The sequence below is a fragment of the Aulonocara stuartgranti genome (genome assembly GCF_965226115.1).
Source record: "Aulonocara stuartgranti genome assembly, chromosome: 1".
Taxonomy (NCBI): domain Eukaryota; kingdom Metazoa; phylum Chordata; class Actinopteri; order Cichliformes; family Cichlidae; genus Aulonocara; species Aulonocara stuartgranti.
This window is the reverse complement of record NC_138939.1, coordinates 9330151-9338088: the sequence shown is the minus strand read 5'-3', so window position 1 is coordinate 9338088 and position 7938 is coordinate 9330151. Positions and strand designations below refer to the sequence as shown.

General features: G+C 36.7%; 1 protein-coding gene across 3 annotated transcripts in view; it reads left to right on the top strand.

The window, feature by feature from the left end:
• Positions 1–222: 222 nt before the first annotated feature.
• The window catches only part of LOC309711698 (E3 SUMO-protein ligase ZBED1-like), a 40334-nt gene continuing 32618 nt past the window's right edge, over positions 223–7938 (top strand). Inside the window, exons 1-3 of one of the 3 annotated variants that reach the window (XR_014278072.1) lie at positions 223–862; positions 1135–1213; positions 4923–7108. The gene's annotated coding sequence lies outside the window, so the exon portion shown is untranslated. Of the gene's footprint in view, positions 1214–4922; positions 7109–7938 lie in introns of those variants that run through there. The other 2 variants (XR_014278073.1, XR_014278071.1) reach the window with 2 other exon arrangements.

Below are 7938 nucleotides of genomic sequence, written 5' to 3'. Positions count from 1 at the left end.
CCCTTGTCAGGTGAAAAAAAGAGAGAGAGAAACATATCACAGTGATGAATGTGCAATCAGGCTGATTAACTCATTATTAGTTGTCCAAAGGATCCACTGAAGGAAATGAGGGCAAGAATGAAATAGGTTGTTTATATGTCTCGTAGTCAGAGCTATGGATGTGATGTGAGGAAGAGGCCTCCATGAACTTTTACCTCTTCTAGTTAGTGATGGGAAGTTGAATTATGTCTCTCAGTCATGGCGTTTCTTCCCTCTATTAGGGTCTTGCGTTTTCCCGTCATATTTTTTTTTCATTCAAAGTACAAACCACTAGCAGTAATACATATGGACTCTAAATTTAAATTGGGGGAAAATATCCCTCACAGAGGACTCATCTTTCTGTCGGCTTCTGCCATAACTTTATCCTTATTCCTTCTCTTATTTTCTTGGCTCTTTTTTTTACCAGCAGATGGTGCTGCAATCTCTTCGCACTGCATCTACACACACTGACGCTCTCCCGATCTTCCACAGACCCGCACCACACTTTTAAAAAGGCAAGGGGGTGGTGTATGGGGGGAGTCCAGCCTAGTTCCTGAGTTTAGGCAAATGTTTGTTGAAATAAGTGGAGATTTCCTGGTTTTCTTTTTGGAGGAAAAAAAAGGAAAGAAACAAAGTTTCTTTATAGGATGAGCTCAGGGTGTTTTGCAATTACCCTTACTTGTGCTTGAGCGCTTTTTTCCCCTTGTTGAGTAGGAGCAGACAATGTTTTCCATTCCAGTTTCTTCTTACAGTTGCAGAGTGGGTGCCGATGGGCGCAGTGTTGTGGCTTTTACTGGTGAGCCAAATATCACAGCTAGAATGGATGGTGGAAGGCATTATGGACGTAAGTAAGAGCAGCACTAACATTTGCCTTTATACGTGGACTGAGAGGGTGGTGAGAGATTTCTTCTAAATAGGTTAATAATTAACCTTCTGAGCATCTGCCAGGCCCGTGATGTTGTTGGGGTTTTTTTGTTTTTTTTTCATTGAAGAATTCGTTATGTCAATATCATAGCTGAGTATATTTAAAGTATTTAATTTATTCTTCCATTTTTTTTAAACCTGTGCTTGTTTTAGTTATTTCTATGATTATTATTCAACCACTATTTTTTGTAGAACACCTGTGACTTGTCACACGGACAACATTTGCTTTTCACACCATTAGGAGAGGTGTAGACTGACCAGGAGAAGAGAGGTGTGTATACGCGAGTGTGTGTGTGCGTGTGTGTGCATGCGTGTGTGTGCAGTGAGTTTGGGGGGCAGAGGTGGGGGACTGTAAAGTGTAAGCTATTGAAAGGAGGAATGTGAGAGAGCATTATTGCCCGCACTTCATGTGAATGGAAAAGGGGTTAAAGAAATGACAGCGTACAGTGGGTGGTAGGGCCTCAGTGCAGCCTGGGAGGAAATGGAATGAGAAAGTGCAGTCAGGCAAACCACTCATTCACCATGACAAATGGGAGAGGCCTAGGCCAAGGGGATACCTGATACCCCACGGTGGGCTCTGTGCACCTGCCTGGGCTCCATGTGCACCAAAGTGGAAATAAAGCTCAGCCACTTGTAGCAGCACACCTCCACTGTTTACAGAATTAGATAATAATAAAAGTTATACTGAGAATAATATAATTTATATAAACAATTCATGCAAATCAGATATGATTTCAGTTTAAGGCTGTGATTTTTATTATTTATTCCGTATAGTTAGTTACATGAATTACTATTCATGCCGTTGTGAATAATAATAGGAATAATATTATAGACAGCATGTGATGAACTAAAAATACATTTCACAATAAGCCAAAATTATCATAAAGTGTTTCATAAAGTCCTTTTTTCTAATTAATTAAAATATCTATTGCATTTGAAATGAACTGTACTAAAATTATTAACAAACAAAAAAAATGTACTCATCAAATTAGTTGTACATATTGATAATAAGACAAAAAATGTCTGAAATACTTTTGACATCATCATCAACGATCTATTTCACAGTGGAAACATGGTTTATTTATGTCACCGTGTTCTTCTGATGTTTCCACAGTTTCGGACTATCTGTATTGATACAACATTGAGTACATAAAAACAATAATTATGAAGCAATATGAAGACGTCTAGTCTAGTAGTTTGTTAGGTTAATTTTTACTTCAGAATGTGCAAACTGAAGTTTTCGGTTTAGTTATAGTTACACGCTTTTGAATATATTTTTCATATATTTTAGTATATGGGCCCACAGATTGTTTAAAAAAAAATATTAGATTGAAATTATGAGCCGAAAAAGTCAAACCTCACAAAATCAACCAAATCCTCATCCAAAAGCATTAATATAGTTTCAAGGGGTTAATGAGTTTTTCAACAGGAATGTCACAAGTTGCATGTCATGAGGTTCTAAATTAGGGCATATATCAAATTTCAGAGGAATATTAAATCTTTGAGACCTGTTCAGAATTAGAGGAATACTGCTATAATCCAATTGTGTATGAGGACAGAGCAAGACGCATACTTATACAGCGCAGAAGCAGTCTTCTGTTTAGAAGTGGTACAGAAAGTGTAGTCTGCCTCAGAGCTGCTACTTTTCCTAGAGCGTCCAGGAAGGATTACTGACCATTCCCTATGCAGAGAGATGAGCTCTGGTCACTCCAACAGCAGTCAGTCTACAGCGTCAGGGTGCAATGCAGCATGCTATGAAAATACTCAATCTTGTCTCCCACTTCAGTGTTTAGATTGGGCTGTGAAATGACTGCAGGCTGACAGGAGTAGGACTCGGGGAGGAGGATAATAATTTTATTTCTTTCTCTTTTTTTTCTCCAACCAAACGTGAATCATTTGATAAGTTTAAAAATATCCCATCTGCCAAAAAAAGAGAAAACATTATAAAAATTTTCTTTAAACATTTGGGGCAAAGACGGATGTGAAGTGAAAGAGCTCTCCCTAGAACAACTGTTTTCTATTTCAAACTACACTTATCACACACAAACCGTTGCAAATGAACAGTGAAGAACAGCAGAATATTGTCATGCGTTTTCACTTGTTTTAGTTAATGCGATCACTGGCTAAGCTATGTAAATTGTAAGTGAGCTTAACCATTAACGTACTGTAAAGCATCAGTTTTGTTACTATGGTTACTTGTAGGCAAATAACAGGCTAAAATCTAATGACCACAGATGATGTGGCCCAATGACTGAACTGTTTTCTACTGTATTTTTAACTGAAAGTAACTAAAGTCCTTTTTCAACAATCGCCATAATTGAAATGTTATAACAATATATAAAAACAGTAATAACTTAATCAGTTAATGCAGCTCTTGATAGTAACCTTCTCAGTGTGTTTTGGAAATTGTTTGGTCAGCTTCTTGGTCAGTGTTTTAATATGAGTACATTAAGTTATGTCTGTCAGTATTTCCAACAGCTGCAGCACAGAACAGGAAGAGCACAATTCATCAGCTTCAGTAAATATACCTTCCGCGTGTAAGAGCTAGAAGAAAAACATGGTTGTGATTATTTATTTTTCATTTCAGCTTCCTTCCCTTTAGCATCAAGGTGCTACCTCAGAATGATGCGGTGTTTTTTGTTTAAAAAAAGAGGCTGTGTGTATTTTTTCTTTATAATTTCAATATATTTTTAAGCGTCTTTGCTAACTTTAAAGCTTTTCTGTGTCCCGGGATTGTTACAACTCTTCCAGCACACTGACTCATCAGTAAATAGTGTTCTACCAGATTTGTGTGTTAGAGCTCCTTGTGTATGCGTGACTTTCCTTAGATCACTGTCCTCCACAGCCAGACATTCATATGATGTTGGTTTTAGAATACTCTTACAGTGGTTTTCAACGTGTTTGCGATTTTTAAAAATATATACCTTGTTTTCTTTTGGTTATGCATAGCCTCGCTATTTTAGTAATATATTGTATTTATATGCATTTACCATAAAGCTAGCAGTGAGCATGTTTTTATTCCTGTGCAAAGCATCTGGGTTAATCTCATATTAGTCAAGAAGGATCATTCTCACAAACAGTCTTAGACTTGTTTCACAGAACTATGCTCTAAATTAAATGCACGGCGTCAGTGGATTAGTGTGTATCGCTTTAGAAATCCAGTAATAAGAAGAAGCTAAAAATTAATTGCTGTTTTGTTTTCTTTCTTTTTGAAAAAATATTAACATACTTGAAAAAAGCACTGCAAAGCGCGTTGAATTCCTAGATTTCACAGCTTGTACGATTGCATGCAGAACATTTGATTGATGACTATGGCAGCTTTTACAATTTATCGTCATACAGTTTGTGTGTTATTTAATTTTTAATTTCAAATTTTCACTGGAGGGTTTATGCTATTGAACTTAACATTTAGATTTTACAACCCTCACTTTGTGCTCTAAAAGTTTACCATGGCTCGTCTTGTCTCCTGATATTTACTTTCTATATATAGAGTGCTGATGTTATTTGGTGGTCCTGTGGTTCGTATTATTCAGCTAGACATTCCTCCCCCGATCACATACGGTGCATCTTGTAGTTCCACTGTTTTACTTTCATGCAGACATGTATTTATTTGAGGAGGAGCAGCGGGTAGCAGGGACATCTGTTGCATTAATGTCCAACAGAATAAACAGTATGTTTTGAATTACTGTAAGAATTGACCTTAGAATAAGCCTTATCTTATGTATAAATCATAGTAAGTTCAATATGCTTTGTAAGTAGATTAGTTCATCTGGAGTCCCCCTCCCTCTTCCCCATAGACAGAGTGTCTCAGCAATGAGGGCCTAGAGATGTAATCCAGATTCATAATCCAATGATTCTTACAAGCTGTTTTGTGTTGTTAAATACTGGGTATTTGTGTTGATTTAATATCATTCTAATCTTCTTTAAACTGCCAGTTGCTGTCTGGTTCATCGCCATCTTGTTTATTGCTTGCTCTCTAGACTTGACTGTAGGCTGGAAGGTCAAATCGGATGAGGCCAGTGGACTTCGGGGATGGTGCTGAATAACCGATGTGTTTGCTGATGAGGATTTTGACCATTTTCAAAAATAAAAACATTTTTAAATAATATTTAGTTTTGTTTCTTTCAGAAAGTCTTGTGTGAACACCTTCTATTTATATTTAGTGACAGTAATTTCTCCAGCCTGAAAAATTTCCTCTTGTTTCTTTCAAACCTTAATGTTTTTAAAAGAGCAGCGACTTCATTTTCATTTCCCCGTCACAACACTGTATTTAATAATTAGAATTCCTTAGAAAAGCTTAATTAAATTAAAAATATAAATATGTATGGGAAAAATACTTTCTAAAATTTGACATTTACATTATTTTAATTTATCTGGATAATATAAAAAAATATATAAATTATTATTAAGATTTTACTTACATAATGTAAAACATTTTTAAAGCATGAAGGTTAACAGGTGGAACTTTCATGTGTGTTTTGTTTTTGTGGCATTAAACATAATGTGAATATAAAGCTTATTACTTATATAACGTAGCTTGTTGACTTCAGTCCAACAGGTGGTTCTGAGAATTTCAAATAATAGGTGCTTACTGTCAGCAGCCTTTTGAAGTAATCGAGTTCTTATAACGCTTAGTCTGATTATAGTCCATGATATTGTTATTTAGTTTTATTGTACATGTAAGTGGATTCTACTCCCACAAGGTTTTCTCAGCGCTCTGACTTGCATGTCCAATATTATTAGTTGCTATGAGTTCAGCCTGCGCAAATCTGTTAATGCATAAGACCATAAGAGCTTCTTATGTTCCAAGCCAGGTCAGAGTGAAGACACATCAGATTAATATTTGATCATGCAGAAGGGCCCTTAATCAGATTTGCTTATTCCCTTAGCTGAGTGCTCTGCAGCAATTATCATAATTGTTGCGCTAAACATGCTTGTCTTTACGGCTAGCGGTTGGACGTGAGCGTATGCTGTGAGAGGGGGATTCCAGTACCAAACCCAATTAGTGCAGGATGGATGGATGGGCATGCCGAGGGAGATGGAGGATATAGAGAAGGGGAGGGCCATGGGCAGGGATGCTGGTCCAGCTCACAGTGACATAGCCCAGGGCAGCACAGTTAACTCCAGCCACCTGGAGCGCTTCAGGACAGGCTCTCCCCATGCTGTAATCTGCCCTCAGCATTGCCACCAGCGCCTGCTGATACGAGGGAAATTAGAGATGCACCAGGAAAATGGCAATTTCAGTCTACAAGTGTCTATTCAGTTGCAAAACTCAAAGATTTTCTGTGCCGACAGAGTTCTCAAACTTCATAGTATTTTTTTTTCCACAAACGGAAGTCACATTAATATTAATACTGAAAGTGTGTATAATAAACCAGGGGAATATAGGCTTTAGTTTGCATTTGAGGAAATACCAGTACATGTCTGCTTATTAGGACCCAAGAGGCTCATTCAGTTACCCGTATAAGTTTATGCTGAATTACTGAGATTTTATACAGAAACATATGTGATAGGAAGATGTAGATATACAGTAACATTCATAGATATTATCTATCAAAATACATTAAGAACAATGTGACCAGATTTCCAGTAACTTTTCTGAGATATGTGGTTTATTCAACACTGATGGAAGCAACTACATTGATATTCATGTAAATATATGAAGGATTTTTTTGTAATTTAAGTAAAAACAATAAATTAAAGATAAAAAAAAACAATTTTCATGACTATGTTAACCATACAACATATTTTTGAATAATAAGTTTAAGGAACCTACTACCTGAAGCTGAATGAAAAGTGGTTTGTAAAGGAATTGATGCAACTTTGTTAAATGTTTTACAACATGTCGTTTTATAAAACTTCCTGCATTTATTTTTGCTTCAAAATGAATACCTGATCACAATGATCACAACTTTCAAAGTATTTACAGAATATATTTCTTTGGTGGTATTTCTGATGTTTTGCTGAATGTGTAAAGACCTTTTCGATGGAAGACATTTGTGACTCAAATCCTGTTCTCGTTTTAAGCAAAACCAATAAAAAATACCAAAGCAGAACTCTGCTCTGTGTCATTTTGATTGCTGTTTCCTGAATATTCTGTCAACCAACCGAATTGTCATAAATGTGTCTGTTAAATGAATGAGCGCGTGGACCAGTTCTGTCTGTATGAAAGTCATCTATCCTGCTGGAGGCATGGCACTGCACAAAGAAACACTAGGAGAGATGGTCCCCCATTAATCTATGTTGACTGGGTGGAAATTGCATCTTTGTAATGAGTATTAGGTGTGCATCTACATGAATTAAAGCTGAATGAGCCCCTGATTGATCACCTCGTCCCAAATGACGCTGCTTCCATGATCATTATTGTTTAAAAGTGACTAAATCATATCGGGATGATTAAAAGTCTCTGCTCAGAGGGGAGGGGAGATAAAGTAAAGGCACAATGTCTGAGAAATTGCGCTTTCATCCCCGAATTCTGTTTATATAGTTGTGGTTATTTCTGCTAAAGTTCTGGTTGTATTGTCAGAAAGGAGCATGCAACTGAAATAAAGTCAAAGGATTTAAAAAGTAGAGGAAGGAAATTTGACAGATATTGTTTTTGTGGGATTTCAGGACACTACACTACTGATATTTAAACATTTGTAGCTCAAACTGTCATAATAGAGGGCCTTGATAAATGTCAGTGGGAATTATTTATTATGACATGACTATTTATATTAAGTCAGACAATCCACACCAGCTGCAGTTTAGTACCTCGATCACTCCGTATAACAATGATAATAATACAGTACAGACTTGACTGGACCATAAGAAAGGACTGACCCACATCTGCAAGAAGTGTTCATGTAACAACCTTCTTCTCATTTCAGATGTCACACATTTAGCTTTAATGGGATGATATTATTTTTTTCTGCAACCTGACCACATAAAAGATCTGCGAAGGTAAAAAGAGTGCAAAGGCAATGTTTGAAGTCGGGGCCAAAAAGTCCAGGTGTT